The sequence below is a fragment of the Meriones unguiculatus genome, chromosome 5 (genome assembly GCF_030254825.1).
Source record: "Meriones unguiculatus strain TT.TT164.6M chromosome 5, Bangor_MerUng_6.1, whole genome shotgun sequence".
In the NCBI taxonomy this organism is placed as follows: Eukaryota; Metazoa; Chordata; class Mammalia; order Rodentia; family Muridae; genus Meriones; species Meriones unguiculatus.
The window spans coordinates 125,137,834-125,157,444 of record NC_083353.1 but is presented as its reverse complement, the minus strand read 5'-3'; the positions used below and the strand labels follow the sequence as shown (position 1 = coordinate 125,157,444).

Genomic DNA, 19,611 nt, shown 5'->3' with positions numbered 1-19,611 from the left:
ACTGACCAGTGCTTCCTCAGTCGCTCAGCTACGTGCACACTTGCATGCAAATGCCAAGGGGGAGTTAGACAGTCTTTTCATCATCTGCCACTATCTCGTTAATGTGCACCGTCTTAATTCTTCCCTCCACCAATAGCTAGAGACATTCTACTCCAAAACTCCTTAAGTGTAAGTAATTGCAAACTCTTTGGTCCACTTCTCTAGAACCACTTCCATTAAACCCTTTAATGAGTTTCATGCCATTAAATTCGAGAGTTCCCCCTCATTTGAAAAAGCCTTCGTCCTTTGCAGCATTTGACATGCGCTCCCCATTCTTCCTTCTCAGTGTCATGCTGTTACTGTGGCTCATTACTGATAACCACACTCAGAATTTTTCCCTCTTGTTATTTCTCAAGCACTCCTTTATCTATGCATTATTTTCTTCCTGATTCCCTTTGGAGTTTATTTCCTCCCAAGTTATTCTCTCACTGTAGGCTATCTCATTTCTTTTATGGTACAGAGATTTAATTGGGGTTTAGTTTTGTCTGTGGGTACCTAAGTGTGGGTATGGGTGAGGGTACCTGTAGAAATCAGAAGAGAGCTCCAAATCCACTGGAGCTAAGTTGTGGGCAGTTGTGAGCTGCCCATTGCTAGATGCTCAGGACTGAACTTGGGCTTTTGAGAGAGCAGCAAGCATGCTCATTCACTGATCCAAATCTCCAGCTCCCTTTCAGCGGCTTAAATTATTATCTGCTTACTATGAATTCACCTAGGACCCCTGAACCTACTTGGTGTTTTCATTCAAGAAATTTTTACTGTGATATCATTTATGTAAAGTTTAAAAAAACTCATACTTCTTTATAGTATTAGAAGAAAGGATATTTTTTCTGGTTTTGTTTACCTGTTCTGCTTAAATAGGATATATAGAATCACTTTTCAGCTTCTGAACTTTGTACATCTTAAAGTCCATTGACAATTTTTTACCTAAAATCTTTTTTGTTGTTTTGAACTGCAAATTTCTTTTTAAAATTTTTAAAATTTTATTGGTAATTTTTTATAATTTATTCACTTTATAGCCCGATTGCATGCCCTTCCTCATCTCTTCCCAGTCTTACCCTCCTCCCTCTTCCCTGCATCCTCCTCTAGTCCACTGAAAAGGGTAGTCCTCCTCTCCTACCATCTGACCCTAGTCTAAAAGGGGAAATTGAAGGACCCACAGGGAACAGGAGCTCTACAAGGAGATCAATAAAGCCAAAAATCTAGGCCAGGAGGGCTGCAGAGACTGATGCACCAACCAAGGACCATGCATGTAGAAGACCTAGACCCCTGCTCAGATGTAGGCCATAGCAGTTCAGTCTCCATGCGGGTTCCATAGTAAAGGGAACATGGGCGGTGTCTTACATGGACTCTGTTGCCTGCTCTTTGATCACCTCCCCCTGGTGGTGTTGCCTTATCAGGTCAGAGAGGAAGAGGATCCAGGCAGTCTTGATGAGACTTGATAGGCTAGGGTTACCTAAAATCTTTTAGCTGCTCCATAGCAATATTTAGTTAGGATGACAGTAATGACTTTACGTTTGTGCTAGTTTGGCACATGGCTACATTTCCATATAACATGAAGTAGTGTGGCTGTTTGTTAAATCTTAGTTACCCCAAATTCATGTTATGTCCATTGTTTTCTGTGGCCCCATGGCCCCATCATGCTCCTCATCCTTAAGCTAGACACCACAGTTTCATCATTGACTCTTCTCTCTCCTTTATTCTCCTGTATCCAGAGCCACCAGTTGGTTTCTCACATGAATGTGTCCTGGATCTAACACCCTCACTCTTGTTTACCAGTCCCCATTTTAAATTCAAAATCCATCAACTTCCATCTGAAATTATTAGTCTCAAACTGCTTCTGCATTTTCCGCAACCCATTTTGGTCTTCATTTTCTTTCACATTTTAATGTTTTATTTCAGAAACTAACTACACATTTCCATGGTTACCGGTGTTTCAGTGGTTTTCCACATGATTTTAGCTTCCTACATGACCTGGCTTTGCACGCCATCTCAGCTGACATTATGTAATTCAATTGCCTTCTATATGTGGTATTACATGGCAGCCTCCAGAACACTCGGAAAGGCTGTCTTCTCACTCTTGATGGATTTCCATGGGTTAGGCTGAATATTCACCTTCTATCTGGAGTACTCTATCCTTTCATTAATGTGGCTCAGGTGAACTTTCTGTCTGTCTGTCTGCATCTCTGTTTCTCTCTCATTTCACTTTATAATCTAGGCAGCTCTGGACCACATGTCCTAGCCTAGGCTGGCCTCACACTCACACAGGTATTCTTTATTTGTCCAGAATTACAGGCGTGAGCATGAGCCATTTTTTTTTTAATAAAGAAAATGTTTCAGACTCGAGTAGGTTCTACTGCTTCATCTGTATTGTTCTCCCTCATGGCATTTCCTACACTTTTAATTGTCTGCAACACTTCCCTTTTCCCTTCTACCATCAGCTCTTTTACTTTTCTCACTTATCACTAAGTACATACTACATTACTTCACTTATGGCACATGCTCACTTGTATTAATTACACAAGTGAGAGAGTGAATTGAAAAATACAGAATCGAGGTATGAGTGAAGGTAGAATAAATAGGCTTGGGATTCATTCCTTCTCACCAAGTAAGTGTGGTATGCTGATAACAGCAACTAGATCTCCTCCACTGAGAGGATCCAGCATCTTCCGCACCTGAGCAAGCTTCTGGAGATTGCCTCGGTTGAGTTAGTTGAGAGGGGTAACCCACCTACGCTGAGAGGAACCATTGCAGAAACGGATAACTGGACTATGCAGCTGGAGAAAGGGAGCCAGGAAGCAGCATCCATCCATTCTTCTCTATTTTCGCTTGCAGGTGTCATTTGACCAGTTGCTCACAGCTCCTGCTGCCTTGGCTTCCCCATCAGGCTGGACAGGACTTTAAACTATGAGCTAAAACCAACCTTGTCTTTCTAAATTGGCTTCTTGCTAGACTTTCAACACAGCATGCAGAAAGGAATATGAGGAATTAAAAACAAAGAAATATATTAAAGGGGTAATTATGGTGCTGATCAACTGTCAGACTCATTTCTTCATTTTTCATTTATAAAATGGGAATTTGCTTTTGTTATATTTTTGTTAAAGATTTGAAAGATCACCTAATTAATTAATTATATTTATATTACCCTACACACTCAGATAAGCTATTAAATTGACAGCTTTGGAAATATTTTCAAGAGATATTTTAAAAGGTATGCAGAAAGAAATATTAAACAGAAAATTAAACAACATTTTGTGTAGGGGCTGGAGAGATGGCTCAGCAGTTGAGAGCACGGGAAAAGCTTGTAGCGGTCTTGGGTTCAGTTCCAGAAACCCACATAGCAGCTCACAACTGTTTATTATTCTGGTTCTAGGTTATATGGCATCTTTTCTCTGGCTTCTTAAGGCACTGAATACACATTTTACACAGACATGCATCCAGGCAAACATTTATACAAATAAAATAAACATTAATAAAATGTCAAATATTTTAATTTTATAAATATATAAACATAAATAAAATTAAAATATTTTAAATTATTCTAAAAATTTTGACATATATATATATATATATATATATATATATATATATATATTCCCCCTTTCAAGAACTGACAGTTAAATAATTCCTTGTTTTATTGACAGCTGTGTCATGAAGCACACTTTTTCTTTTCATTATGGCATACTTTTTCATTCATCTGCCATAAAAGTCAGAATTTTCAAGCAGATGAACCACTGACTTCTACCGCCTGACCCATGGGTCTTCCTTAGCTGATGACATACTTCTTTTTATCCTATGATGAGAACTGTGGTCATGGTAACTCCTTATAACTCCTATAACACCCTGCAAGAGGTCAGACTTATGGGGAGCTCATTAATTACCTGTCCTTCGAGAGAAATCACAGACAAAATAAGGCAGCATCAAAGGGAGGCAACAGTAGCTTAGTAACCCCAGAGTGTAGAATAGGACCACAAATGACATTTTCTCAAAGACACACAGAATAAAATGGACCTTTCTAAAAAGGTCAGTTCCTGCTCTAAAAAGCTCTGAGTGTATCTGATACTTAACTGGGCAAAACTTAGAAAGACAGCACAGAGACTAGGTAATAGGATTAAATAAAGGTAATCTTGGGTTCACATGAATTGTAGGCACAGAAAACACACCAGGCATTTAGAATACAAATAAGGAGAAGATAAAGCAGATGAAGACGATGCTAGCACAGTACACATCAAAGATACCTAAGCTAATCCATCTGTATTTTCAGAACGATGCAAGGAAATGTGTAACCATTACAGCCAATGTAGTTTCTGGAAACGCTTGGAAATGGAAGGTTGTTTTGAAATTCTGAAGCCTTTTATCTACCGCACTGAGCTTGTATAGGCGTCACCAGACACAAACAAAACATTCAGGCTTTAACCTCCCAGAACTCTAATCTTCTTCACTGTAATCTGGAGTACATTATCTATATTTGCTATACATCATAATATATTCTTAATGTTTATATAACATGTTCTTCATTTCATCCTACTTTTTACATTTTTAATTAGAAATTGAATGTTAAATTTTGCAAGCTCTCCTAGTATTTTCACTTACGTGAACCCCATAGGTAATGGCAGCACAGTTTCAGTCATCATTTTCACAAATCACACATTTTCTTGATCACAGTCCTACAGAAACCACACTTCCACTTAGACATCTTAGAGCTTCTTGTGTCTGGATGATTTACAGCTGTCACTATTTTTGAAAGATACAACTTGACTCAAAAAAAAAAAATCAATTCGTATCTTCAAACATGTACCTCCCAGTGTTTACATTTATTTATTCAGGAAAACTTTTCAAACATTTTAGGTCAAGCCCAAGCATACAAAAAGATTTAAGAAAAGATAATGTGAAATGAAGCTCTTGCTTCCCAGGAGGGCATAGCTCAAATTTATAATTAAGCTCAGTATTCTAGAGTTATGATAGTGGACACCAGTTCCATTTGTGGTGGGGGGAGGGAGAAGGGGACTAGAGAGAATACTAAAAACATATTTTTTTCTGAAAAAGTAAAATTTTGAATCATATCTGAGGCTCACATATTGGGTGAGTTATTATTGATCAGGTTTAACACCTCAGGCATAACCTAGCATATGCCAGGGAAAACGTGTCAATAATTTATTTGCACATACTGTGGGAACATTAATAGTTCCGTTCGTTGGGTATGGGATATGAAGACAGCCTTCAGTTCCTGTGTAGAAGCTTTGGGAGGTGGTCTAGCAGGATGCCTGTTTCAGACCAACTGGAGCCAGAGGGCACAGCTGCATCCTGAGAGATTTACAGATGGGCACTTGTGCAGATGCTTGTGTACAACCCAACAGAGCTTTGGAAAGCATCAGACATGCTTCACCTCCCACTAGGCAAACCTTTTCTTGTCCTGAAAGAGTTTCAGGACAAAGGGAGCTTGAAGCAGTTGAGGAAACCATTTCCTTATGAAGAAAAACGAGCCCATAGACCTCCCCTACTCACACTCATGCTGTTGAATGCCTTTGTAACATTTGAGAGAATGCAAGGATTATTTTCATCAACTTACTTGATGTTCAGAGACATCTTTTAAATGAAACACATTTACATAAGCAATAGGATTAGCCAAAGCACTCAACCTGTGTAGCTTCAATAATACAGAATTCTCAGTTTAATTTAATGGGAAAAAAAAGATTCAGCAAGATGGCGGCACCGGGACAACTCTCCTTCTGACCAGCTGCAAAGCAGGATCGGCACAGTGACCAGCAGTCAGAACTCTCTGCCCTAAAACACAAGTGATTGTTTCCCAGGTGAGAGGATACCCCATGGTGGGGTATTCCATCAGCTTTAACTCACCCAGCTAAACCATGAAAGAGATCCTGGTTCCAGGCAGGATCCAAGAGACCCAGGCACTTGGTCGCCAGCCCAGAGCCACACACCAGCATGCTCTGATCACTGTCCCAGACTGAACTGTGAGCACCATAACATCAGAGACTAAGATTTCCAGTTGAGAGATAACCCCATGGTGCAGGAAACGATTGGGACTTAGGTCATTCAGACATCCCCTGGAAAAGACTCCGGGTTCCATGGGTGTCCAAGAGCCAGCCCAGAGCCAGAGCCGGAGACCCAGGCGCCAGCACAGAGTCCTGCCTGCGCGCCTGACTCACTGCCCCAGATAGAACTGTGGGCCCCAGGGCACCAGAGACTGAGTTTCTCTGTCAGGTGCAAACTCACAGGGAGGGGAACGGCTGGTCTGATCTCAGAGCACTCAGCCGATACCACCACCCTGAAAAGGTCTCTGGAAAAATTACCCAGGTTCAGCAGACACCCAGCACCCAATCCCTAGAAACACAGAAAGGCGGAGCCACATAAGTCTGTGCCTGCGGGCTCTACTCACCATCACAGACAAAATGGCTGTCCCCAAAGCAAAGGCTGGGTGTCCCTGTCAGGAGGAAACCTCACAGCATTGGATCATCAGGTCCAACGCTCAGGAAACCCAGCTCCAAAAGACTTTCTTGATTTACGCAGACTCTAGGCTCTAGCCTTCTACTGCAGGCATGAACACTGTGCTCACCTGCCATTATTGAGTACCACTAGGGCACTGGGGCACACAGCTGCATCCTCCGACCTACAAAAGCCAGAGAGTCATTACAGCAGCCCTCAGATACTGCTCTAAGGATCAACCAGTTATCCCCAGCTAAACTGACAAGGCTGTGGGAATCTCAGGTTCTTCAAGAGGGCTGCACCCAACAATTACACCTTAAGAGCACAGCTGCTGCTCACTAAATTCAGAGCAAGAAGCCCAGCAGCAGAGGAGCCGTCACCAGGACCTCTCCTGAGAAGAGGAGAGCCTTCATGAACACCACAGTTACCACACGGGACCATACACCCGATGTGAACTGTGACAATTCCTGAGAAGCACCACCATTTAGTTGACCATACCCAAAAAGCAGAGGAGAACTTCAGAATCCCACCAAGTGGATTCTCCCCACCCCAGGACCCAGCAAGTACCAGAAATGAACAGACAATACCTGAGACAGAGAGATGGGTAGAGGCCAGCGAAAAAGCACAACCAACAAAAGGCAAAGCAATATGGCATCCCAGAACTCAGTTATCCAGGGACAAGTAGACCTGGACACCCTAACATAAGTGAAATTCAAGAAGATGACTTTACATCTATGCTTATGAAGAGATTACTGGAGGAAGCAAATAAAATGCATAAAGATTTAGAGGACGATATAATAAAACAGATTATGGTCATTCATAAAGAAATACAGGAAGATGCAGCCAAACAGCTTGTGGTGTTCAGAGAGGAAATGATTAAATCACTGAAAGAAATAAAAGAAACAGAGGAATGTTCAAACAAATAGCTGAAGGAATTGAAGGAAAAAACAGGAAAATACAGTCAGACAGGTGAAGGAAATCAACAAAACGGTTCAAGATCTGAAGATAGAATTGGAAGAATTAAAGAAAACACAAATGTAAGAAATCATGGAGAGGGAGAACCTAGAAAAGAAAACAGGAACTACAGAGTTAAGCATAACCAACAGACTACAAGAGATGGAAGAAAGAATCTCAGGTGTGGAAGATACAATGGAAGAAATCGATGCATCCATCAAAGAAAATAATAAATCTAAAAAATTCCTGACACAAACCATCCAAGAAATCCAAGACAACATAAAAGACAAAACCTAAGAATAATAGAAATAGAGGAAAAAGAAGATTCCCTCCTACAAGGCCCAGAAAATTTTTTCAACAAAATCATGGAAGAAAATTTCCCCAACTTAAAGGGGAGGCCTATAAGAATACAAGAGGCCTACAGAACACCTAATAAATTAAACCAGAAAAGAAAATCCTCCCACCATATAATAATCAAAATAGTAAGTATATAGAACAAAGAAAAAATACTAAAGCTGCAAGGGAAAAAGGCCAAGTAACATATAATGACAAACCCATCAGAATCACACCTGACTTCTCAACAGAAAACTATGAAAGCCAGAAGAGCTTGGATGGCTATCATGCAGACCCTAAGAGAACACAGATGTCAGCCCAGGCTACTCTACCCAGCAAAACTTTCAGTCCTCATAGATGGAGAAAAGAAGATATTCAATGACAAAAACAAATTTCAACAATACCTACACACAAATCCAGTGTTACAGAAGATACTAGAAAGAAAAATACAACCCAAGAAAACTAACTACTTTCAAGAAAACACAGGAAATAAATAACCTCACTACAGGTAAACCAAAAGTAGCCAAACACACAAACACACTACCATAGCTAACATCAATGTCAAATGATCTAACAGCCACTGGTCATTAATCTCCCTCAACATCAATGGACTCAATTCTCCAATAAAAAGGCATAGACTAACAGAATGGATGCATAAACAAGACCCAACAATCTGTTGCATACAAGGAACACACCTAAGTCACAAAGATAGATATTACCTGAGAGTAAAGGACTGGAAGATGGTTTTCCAAGCAAATGGACCCAAGAAGCAAGCAGGAGTAGCCATTAATAATAAAATAGATTTTCAACCAAAATTAATTAAAAGAGATAGAGAAGGATACTTCATACTCATTAAGGGAAAAATCCACCAGGAAGATATCACAATCCTGAACATCTATGCCCCAAATGCTCAACATCTATGCCCCAAATGCCCACATTTGTAAAAGAAACTTTAATAAAACTTAAACTACACATAGACCCCCACACATTAAGAGTGGGAGACTTCAACACCCCACTCTCAACCAAGGACAGGTCAACAGAACAGAAATTAAACAAAGAAACAATAACTCTGATAGAGGTCATGAATCAAATGGACCTCACGGACATCTACAGAACCTTTCACCCAAACACAAAGAATTTACCGTCTTCTCAGAACCTCATGGAACGTTCCGCAAAATAGATCATATAGTTGGTCACAAAGCAAGACTCAACAGATACAAGAAGATTGAAATAATCCCTTGTATCCTATCTGATCACCATGGACTGAAGCTGGACCTCAATGACAAAAATAGCAAAAAGGCCTATACACACATGGAAACTGAGCAATTGCTACTAAATGACAGCTGGGTCAGAGAAGAAATAAAGAAATTAAAGACTTCCTAGAATTCAATGAAAATGAAGGCACAACATACCCAAACTTATGGGACACAATGAAAGCAGTGCTAAGAGGGAAGTATATAGCACTAAATGCCTTCAAGAAGAAATTCAAAATATCTCATGCAAGCAGCTTAATGGCTCACTTAAAAGCCCTAGATAAAAAAAGAAGCAGACACACCAAAGAGGAGTAGATGTCTGGGAAGAGTCTAGTAATTGGAATTCTGCCTCCTGGCCTTGGAAGATGCTGATCTTATCCATCGTTCCATTTCTCAGAGACTATCCTTGGCGATCTCTGTAGGCAGGATGCTCTGAGCCTGAGAAATAGATAGCAAGCTCCCTGCAACCTTGGGAACCAGATAGCAGACTTTTTGTGACCTTGAGTAAATTCTTGGTTGCCTTGCCAGCTGACACAGATGTGTTGCTACTGTGAAAAAAATTTGCTTGTACCCTTTGCTTTATAAGTGTTGTTTGCACGTTCAGTAAACTGAGACTTGATCAGGAATCTGTCTTGTCTCCATTCTTCACGTCTTTCTCCCACAATTTCCACTCCCTCTTTCAGATGGATCCTGTTCGACTAGCCCGCAGGATGGGTCACGGCTAGAAATAATCAAAATCAGGGCTAAAATCAATAAATTAGAAACAAATAAAACAATTCAAAGAATCAATGAAACCAAAAGCTGGTTCTTTGAGAAAATCAACAAGATAGACAAACCCTTAGCCAAACTAACTAAAAGGCAGAGAGAAACTATCCAAATCAACAAAATCAGAAACAAAAAGGGGGATATAACCACAGACACTGAAGAAATCCAAACAATAATTAGGTCCTACTTCCAAAGTCTATATGCCACAAAATTTAAAAATCTAAATGAAATGGACAATTTTCTTGACCGATCCCACATACCAAAGCCGAATCAAGACCAGGTAAACCAATTAAATAGTCCTATATCCCCTAAGAAAATAGAAGCTATCATCAAAAGTCTCCCATGGAAAAAAAAAAAAAAGCCCAGGGCCATATGGTTTCATCGCAGAATTCGAGCAGACCTTCAAAGAACAGCTAACACCAATACTCTTCAAACTACTCCACAAAATAGAAACAGAAGGAACACTACCAAACTCATTCTATGAAGCCATAGTCACCTTGGTACCTAAACCTCACAAAGACCCAACAAAGAAAGAGAATTTCAGGCCAATCTCCCTCATGAACATTGATGCAAAAATACTCAGCAAAATACCTGCAAACCAAATCCAAGAACACATCAAAGATATCATCCACTACGACCAAGTAGGCTTCATCCCAGGCATACAGGGTTGGTTCAATATATGGAAATCCATCAATGAGATCCACCACATAGACAAACTGAAGGAGAAAAACCACATGATCATCTCCTTAGATGCTGAAAAGGCATTTGACAAAATCCAACATCCATTCATATTTAAAGTCTTGGAGAGATCAGGGATACATGGAACATACCTGAACATAGTAAAGGCAATATACAACAAGCCTATAGCCAACATCAAACACAATGGAGAAAGACATAAATCATTCCCACTGAAATCAGAGACAAGGCAAGGCTGCCCACTCTCTTCATATCTCTTCAACATTGTTCTTGAAGTCCTTGCTAGAGCAATAAGGCGAAGGAGATCAAAGGGATACAAATTGGAAAGGAAGAAGTCAAAGTATCACTATTTGCAGATGATATGAGAGTATACCTGAGTGACCCCAAAAATTCTACCAGGGAACTTCTATAGCTGATTAACACCTTCAGCAAAGTGGAATCTTAGGAAAGAAGTGGGAAACAGTAAGATCTGGAGAGGACAGGAACTCCACAAGGAGAACAACAGAACCAAAAATTCTGAGCACAGGGGTCTTTCCTGAGACTGATACTCCAACCAAGGACTATGCATGGAGATATCCTAAGACCCCTGCACAGATGTAGCCTATGGCAGTTCAATATCCAAGTGGGTTCCATTGTAATAGGAACAGGAACTATCTCTGACATGAACTGATTGGCCTGCTCTTTGATCACCTCCCCCTGAAAGGGGGGAGCAGCCTTACCAGGCCACAGAGGAAGACAATTCAGCCACTTCTGATGAGACCTAATTGACTAGGATCAGAAGGAAGGAGAGGAAGACCTCCCCTATCAGTGGACTTGGGGAGGGGCATGCATGCAGAAGGTGGAGGAAGGGAGAGATTTGGAGGGGAGGAGGGAGGGAACCACAGGGGGGATACAAAGTGAGCAAAGTGTAATTAATAAAGGATTTTTTTAAAAAAGAAGAGCTTTGTAGACACGATTCAAATGTAGCAGAGACAGGGTGTCAATTTTGCAAACCCATAAGAGAAACTATGAAGGAGGACGGACACAGAAGTGGGAAAAGGCAGAGAGAAGAGGTGTCAAACTCAGGACAAAGCTGAAACATGTGAAGAAAAGATCAGCATGTCAGGAGAAATGGCTGCAAGCAGCCCTAGGTGCTGAGTTGTGAGTAAAAACACCAACGCTGCTTAAAAATATCACTGAAAAGTTAGTGTCATCAGATGTTGACAGCAACTCAATGTGCAAGAGAATGGAAATCTGATCTATGCTCTATTTAAAAAAAGAAAATTGACCTGGAACCTAAAAAGGATAATTAAAGCTCCCCATATTGCCATGCCTATGGAAGACGTGTTATTTATAAACTCCTGCTGAATGACTTTCGGGATAATCAAAATGACAGACATATCAATGTAAGTATGGCTGGGAGTGTGCAGGCTCATCTGCTGTTGGCAATAGCAGTGGTGCAGACTGCGAGGCTACAAAAATAGAGGGTTTGTATTCTTTTATGTTTTTGGAAATGTGAAATATAAGGCCCGTGTCTGACGGTGGCTTCCCTCAAAGAATGCTAGAGCAAGATAGAATAAGAAAAGGTGTGTGTGTGTGTGTGTGTGTGTGTGTGTGTGAGAGAGAGAGAGAGAGAGAGAGAGAGAGAGAGAGAGAGAGAGAGAGAAAGAGAGAGAGAGAAAGAGAATGCATATGAGTACATGGTCATGTGCTCATCTCTGTGTGTGTGTAACTGTGTATATGTGTTTGTGTCCCTTCATATAAATTTACCAGCTATCAAGATAAAAAACATATTTAATCCTCACTTCCCAGAGGTCTACTTTTAACACCATAGTCAATTTCATATCTGAATCATAAATATCTCATGATAAGATATCATTTTTAATAGATGAAGTCTGAGTTTTATTAGACACACACATAAAACATATCCAAATCACAGCCATGAGCACTAAATAGATCCATGAGGTTTTACAAAACAGATACTTAGAGATTATAAATATAGTTCGATGCAGCTGTCCTCACTGACAATGTTAATACAATTGTGATGTGGGGAACATGAAGATGTTACCATTTTGAATTCTTTAATAATTGTGAATGATATTATTAGCTGTTGTCATACTCAGATTATTTTTATGTGATATCAAATAAAATCTTTCAAATCCGTGAGAGCCAATGTTTTCTGTAGGAAAAATAATTAGACCTGAAATTAACAGGATGAATTTATGAAGTTAAAGAAATACCTCTCCTCTATTTTTCTGCCTTCCTTCTTATTGGTCATTTTTTCCCCCTTAAAACAGAGCATAAAAGCACCACAAATAGGACACATATCAGTAGCAACCAGAATCCTTATATCTAGATTGTAGTAATGAACTGTCTTAAACCACACACCAGAAGGCAGGGTAGGGGGCCCATGAGACGGCCCAGCACTTGCTTCCAAAACTGAGGACCTGAGTTCAATCTTTGTGACTTATACAGTAGAGAGAGAACAGACTCCTCCGGTGTGGGCTGTCCCCTGACTTCCACACACTTTCTGTGGTGTGCACGCACGCCTCCACGTGGGCACACATGCACACCACACAAGCATAACACAATAAAAATGTAATTAAAATTCTATTTTTAAAAGTACAAAATCAGTGTTGTGTGGAAGATAAGTGGATACCAGGATGAATAATGTAGGAGATCAGCTGGGATATTCCATAATGTTTGTGAGTAAAAAAAGTGATGAAGGGTTTAAGGGTGTCATTTAACCGAATTAGACATATCAAGTACGTTTAAATCCATGAACTCGTAGTAATAAACACACATAATTAATTAATTGTCATTGTAAAACACCTGATTTTTTAAGACCTCACATGTCTTTAGCTCTTTCTCTCGCTACTGTATGCACTCACTCTCGCTCTTGATCTCAATCTCTCTCTTCTAAATCTTTAAAATACAGAGAATGTATATTCCTGTCTGCATGCATGCGCACCTGAATGTGTGTGTATGTGTGTGCATGTGCACCCATGCCCACACATGCACATGGATGTTGTCATCTGGCTGTAGCATCACTGTTAAATATTAATGTATTATAGAAAATTCCCCGTGCTTCTAAAATATTCCCTTCACCGTACACATTTGCCTGAGGATGGGAGTGGAGGGGAAATAATTCAGTGTTGTTCTTATTCTTGGAGGAGCTTGAATATGGGTCTGGAAACAAAGCAATAAACAGCTTTATTTCATAACCCTCACGGAGTGGTACCGTCCTTCCAGGCCGTGCCCTGAGAAGTGTTGTGTGGCTGTGCACAACTTACGGGCACAGAACATCCTTCTGCCGAGTCCACAAACGCAAGGGAAGGTTGTCACACCTCAGAGCTTTGACCACTGTCCTAGTGGCTGGACGTTTTCCTGCCTCTTCACCAAGTATCGCAAATATGTAGGCCAGTTAAATAGCCAAAATGCTAATATGCTTGGGTAACCATTCATTTGAAATATAAAGAAATAAAGACAAATTTAGTGCCAGTACCAAAGATCTTAGAAAACTGTTAGGTGACTAAAGAAAAAAAGCAGTGATAATGTGATTATATTGACAACTTTCCTATTTTTAGAAATAATGTTATTTTACCAATAAAAATATTTATACTACAAAGCACTCCTTTGTAGAATACAGCATGTCCTCCCAGTGAATTAGAGTAAAATTTGAATGAAGAACACAAGGGGGCAGCTTAACAAAAATCATAAAACAACCTGCCAGGTCTGGTTCCCTGCCATAGTCTTTAGATGTAACACGATTTCTTCAGACTGTCATGTGCCTATTAATGTGACTCAATTAATCAAAAATCTTCTAAGGAAGAAGTCAGAATCCATTTGTATTTTAGCATCACCAGCTGGGAAGACTGGCAAGCATTTGCCACTCTGCTTTATACCATATGTTAAGTCAAAATAGATCAGATAAAAATGGAAAAAGTATATACCACCCCTCCAACACACACCACACACAAACACAAAGTTGCACACACACACATGCCTACAGACACACCTACACACCTACCCTTACCCCTACACACACACACACACACACACACACACACACACACAACTACTGCCTGGCACTTATTTGGTTATGTGAGGGAACCATAGGCCCGAAATGCTGGTAGGCCTATGACTTACTCTCAGTGGCTGCCTCAGTCACTACGAAGGGTAAGTTTGAGCAGTTTTTTTTTTCTTTTTTCCCACCTGTTGCCCCGCTGACTGCAGCCTCCTTCAATGGCAGTCTCCATCTCCTTCCTGTATACTTTTTATGACTAAAATTTATACTAATACAAAAATACACAGTGTAAATGATTGCCCAGGATTTTGTTTGCACCTTCTGGGAGGGGATATAAGTTTTGGGGCTGTAAATGAAATGAGCATGCAGAAAGGACCAGTCCTGGCAAGAAAAAAACTGTATGTTTTTGTTGTTGTTATTACCTAGAGTAAGCTTATGTGTTTGAACTACTTAACTGAAAAACAATAAAGATGAAGCCCAGCACTCAGAGCACAATTAACTTATGGCTAATGACAAGAAAATAGACGAATGGTATTTTCATTTCCTATCTTTCTTGCTTAACATGTTGGAGGCCTGTTCTAACAGAACCTAGACAGACAATGAGAAGAAACAGAATAAGCTACAAATAATAAGAGTAATTGAGAGAAAAATGGTCATCCACTGTGGATGAGTAATTAGATAAAATGTCACCACAGTTGAACAAATATTCTTCCAGAACCCATGTGATTATTAAAGACTGTACTATTTTCCAGGCTACACAGATCAGCGTGAGACCATAATACTTGGGAAGCAGAGGAAATAGACACAAATTTTAGGCCAGCCTGGCTTACACAGTGTCCCAGACAGTCAGATCTGCATGAAAGGCTATGTCTCAAACACACAAACACATGCCTGCATGCATGCAGGAAAACGTACACAGCTGTGAATGTATAGGTAAAGAAATGCAAGTATTTTATTGAGTATTTTTGCGTCAATGTTCATAAGAGAGATAGGCCTGAAGTTCTCTTTTTTTGTTGGGTCTTTGTGTGGTTTAGGTATTAAGGTGACTGTGGCTTCATAGAATGAGTTTGGTAGTGTTCCTTCTGTTTCTATTTTGTGGAATAGCTTGAGGAGAATTGGAGTTAGCACTTCTTTGAAGGTCTTGTAGAATTCTGCGCTGAAGCCATCTGGTCCAGGGCTTTTTTTGGAGGGGAGACTGTTAATGACTGCTTCGATTTCCTTGGGAGATATAGGGCTATTCAGACTTTCTACCTGATCTTGACTTAGTTTTGGTAGATGGAATCTTTCAAGAAAATTATCCATTTCATTTAGATTCTCAAATTTTGTGGCATATAGGCTTTTGTAGTATGACCTAATAATTGTTTGGATTTCCTCAATGTCTGTGGTTATGTCCCCATTTTCATTTCTGATTTTGCTGATCTGGATAGTTTCTCTCTGCTTTTAAAACCAGATACCCTAAATCAATTGGAAAAAAAAGTGGGGAACAGCCTAGAACTCATTGGCACAGGAGACAACTTCCTGAACAGAACACCAACAGCACAGGCTCTAAGAGCAACAATCAATAAATGGGACCTCATGAAACTGAAAAGTTTCTGTAAAGCCAAGGATACCGTCATCAAAACAAAACGACTGCCTACAGATTGGGAAAGAATCTTCACTAACCCTTTATCTGACAGAGGACTAATATCCAGTATATACAAAGAACTAAAGAAGCTGAAAAGCAGCAATCCAAGTAATCCAATTAAAAAATGGGGAACAGAGCTAAACAGAGAATTCTCGACAGAGGAATATCGAATGGCAGAAAAACACTTAAAGAAATGCTCATCCTCATTAGCCATCAGGGAAATGCAAATCAAAACGACCCTGAGATATCACCTTACACCCATCAGAATGGCCAAGATGAAAAACTCAAGCGATAACACATGCTGGAGAGGTTGTGGAGAAAGGGGAACCCTCCTCCACTGCTGGTGGGAATGTAAACTTGTACAACCACTCTGGAAAGCTATCTGGCGCTTTCTAAGACAAATAGGAATAGTGCTTCCTCCAGACCCAGCTATACCACTGCTAGGTATATACCCAAAGTTTGTTCAAGTACACAAAAAGGACACTTGCTCAACCATGTTTATAGCAGCTCTATTTGTAATAGCCAGAACCTGGAAACAACCCAGATGTCCATCAACGGTGGAATGGGTACAAAAATTATGGTCTTTTTATACAATGGAATACTACTCAGCAATCAAAAAGGAGGAAATCATGAAATTTGCAGGCAAATGGTGGGATCTAGAAAAGATCATTCTGAGTGAAATATCCCAGAAGGAGAAAGACAAACATGGGATATACTCACTTATATAGACCTATAAGATATGATAAACATAATGAAATCTATACACCTAAAAAAGATAATCAATTGAGCAGACATGGGGTAAGATGATCAATCCTCATTTAGAAAGACAGATGGGATGTGCATTGAACGTATGACAGGAGTCTACTGAGCGCATCTGAAAGACTCTAACTAGCAGTGTTTTCAAAGCAAAGACTCATGACCAAACCTTTGGCAGAGTACAGGGAATCATAAGAAAGAAGGGGAGTTAGTCTGATGGGGAAAGGATAGGAGCTCCACAAGGACCAAATATATCTGGGCACAGGGTCTTTTCTGAGACTGACATTCAACCAAGCACCATGTATGGATATAACCTAGAACCTCCACTCAGATGTAGCCTGTGGTAGCTCAGTAACCAATTGGTTTCCCAAAGTGAGGGGAACAGGGACTATTTCTAACAGGAACTCAATGACTGGCTCTTTGGCCTCCCCACCCCCGAAGGGAGGAGCAGTCTTGTTAGGCCACAGAGGAGGGCTTTGCAGCCAGTCCTGAAGATACCTGATAAAACAGGATCAGATGAATGGGGAGGAGGTCACCCCTATCAGTAGACCTAGAAAGGGGCACGGTGGAGATGAGGGAGGGAGGGAGGGACTGGGAGGGAATGAGGGATCGGGACATGGCTGGGATACAGTTAATAAAATGTAACTGACAAAAAAAAATAAAAAATAAAAAATAAAATAAAGAAATGCACACACACGTATACACACACATACATACTCACAGGAAAAGAAAATATTAGTCCTTAAGTAGATAGCATAAAAATTAGCTAGATATTCTTTGAAAATAGATATTCAGAAACAGTAAACATTTTTATTAAATAAAGTATAAAATAAAATACAAAATACCATTGAAATAAAAAGTTACATTATAAAGGAAATTGAATATGGTATTATAAAATGGAATATTATGAGACAGTATATTAAAACCTCAAATATAATCTTGGATTTAAATTATTATTTAAATTAATAATTTATAAAGCATGTATATGAGTTTTATCACAAAAATTTAAAAGATTAATGCAGCTGCAGAAAAGGGAAGGTAATAGAAATAAGATGTAATGCTAAAATTTTAATAGAGAAGAGATTAATCTTTGATCAAGAAACTTCAAAAAATAAATAAGAAAAAATAGAGATGGGTAACAGTGCAGATAAAAGATGGCTGTAAATATACATTTCATATCCATGCAAATATGGTAGTACACACTTACAAAAGAGAAAAAACATTAAATCATTTTAGCGTAGAAAAGAGGAGAGAAATGTTAGTATTTTTTTTTAATGCTTTATCATTAGGAAATAGTTTCACAGCTCTTCAGGTAAATATGTCGTTTGTTTGTTTGTTTGTTTGTTTGTTATTTGAGGCAGCTTTTCTCTGTGTAGCTCTGGCAGTCTTAGAACTTGCTCTAAGTTCTAAGTGGACCACTCTTGCCTTGAACTCACAGAGCTCCACTTGCCTCCACCTCCTGAGTGCTGGGATCAAAGGCATGCGCCACCATTACCAGCTTAGGTAAACATTTTATTTATTTTTTATTTTATTTTATTTTTTTTTTTATCAGTTACATTTTATTAACTCTGTATCCCAGCCGTGTCCCGATCCCTCATTCCCTCCCAGTCCCTCCCTCCCTCCCTCCCTCCCTCATCTCCACCATGCCCCTTTCCAAGTCCACTGATGGGGGGGACCTCCTCCCCATTCATCTGATCCTGTTTTATCAGGTATCTTCAGGACTGGCTGCAAAGCCCTCCTCTGTGGCCTAACAGGACTGCTCCTCCCTTCGGGGGTGGGGAGACCAAAGAGCCAGTCATTGAGTTCCTGTTAGAAATAGTCCCTGTTCCCCTCACTTTGGGAAACCAATTGGTTACTGAGCTACCACAGGCTACATCTGAGTGGAGGTTCTAGGTTATATCCATACATGGTCCTTGGTTGAATGTCAGTCTCAGAAAAGACCCTGTGCCCAGATATATTTGGTCCTTGTGGAGCTCCTATCCTTTCCCCATCAGACTAACTCCCCTTCTTTCTTATGATTCCCTGTACTCTGCCAAAGGTTTGGTCATGAGTCTTTGCTTTGAAAACACTGCTAGTTAGAGTCTTTCAGATGCGCTCAGTAGACTCCTGTCATACGTTCAATGCACATCCCATCTGTCTTTCTAAACGAGGATTGATCATCTTACCCCATGTCCGCTCAATTGATTATCTTTTTTAGGTGTATAGATTTCATTATGTTTATCATATCTTATAGGTCTATATAAGTGAGTATATCCCATGTTTGTCTTTCTCCTTCTGGGATATTTCACTCAGAATGATCTTTTCTAGATCCCACCATTTGCCTGCAAATTTCATGATTTCCTCCTTTTTGATTGCTGAGTAGTATTCCATTGTATAAAAATAATAGCCAGAACCTGGAAACAACCCAGATGTCCATCAACGGTGGAATGGGTACAGAAATTAGGTAAACATTTTATGCCAAGTGTTCCGTTTATCTACCACAGATGAGAGAAAATTTTAAAAATTTCATGCAAAAAGGTAGTTGGAAATCTTCATAGTCTTCTAATGAGAAAGGTATATCAGTAAAGAAATGTTAGTCAATTTAGGACCATGACGCTAGAAGCAGTTATTTAAAAGTCAGTTGGTATTATCTCAGTTTAAAAGATTACTGCAACTATTTTAAAGACAATAATTTAAAAAAACATTTCAGGGATGGGGAAGATAGCTCAGTGGGTAAATTCATGAGGAACTGAGTTTGGATTCTT

General features: G+C 39.8%; 1 protein-coding gene across 4 annotated transcripts in view; it reads right to left on the bottom strand.

Annotated features, from left to right (window-relative positions):
* Pik3c2g (phosphatidylinositol-4-phosphate 3-kinase catalytic subunit type 2 gamma) overlaps window positions 1-19,611 on the bottom strand; it is a 345,180-nt gene that overhangs the window by 311,104 nt on the left and 14,465 nt on the right. The gene's annotated exons all lie outside the window — the stretch shown is intronic.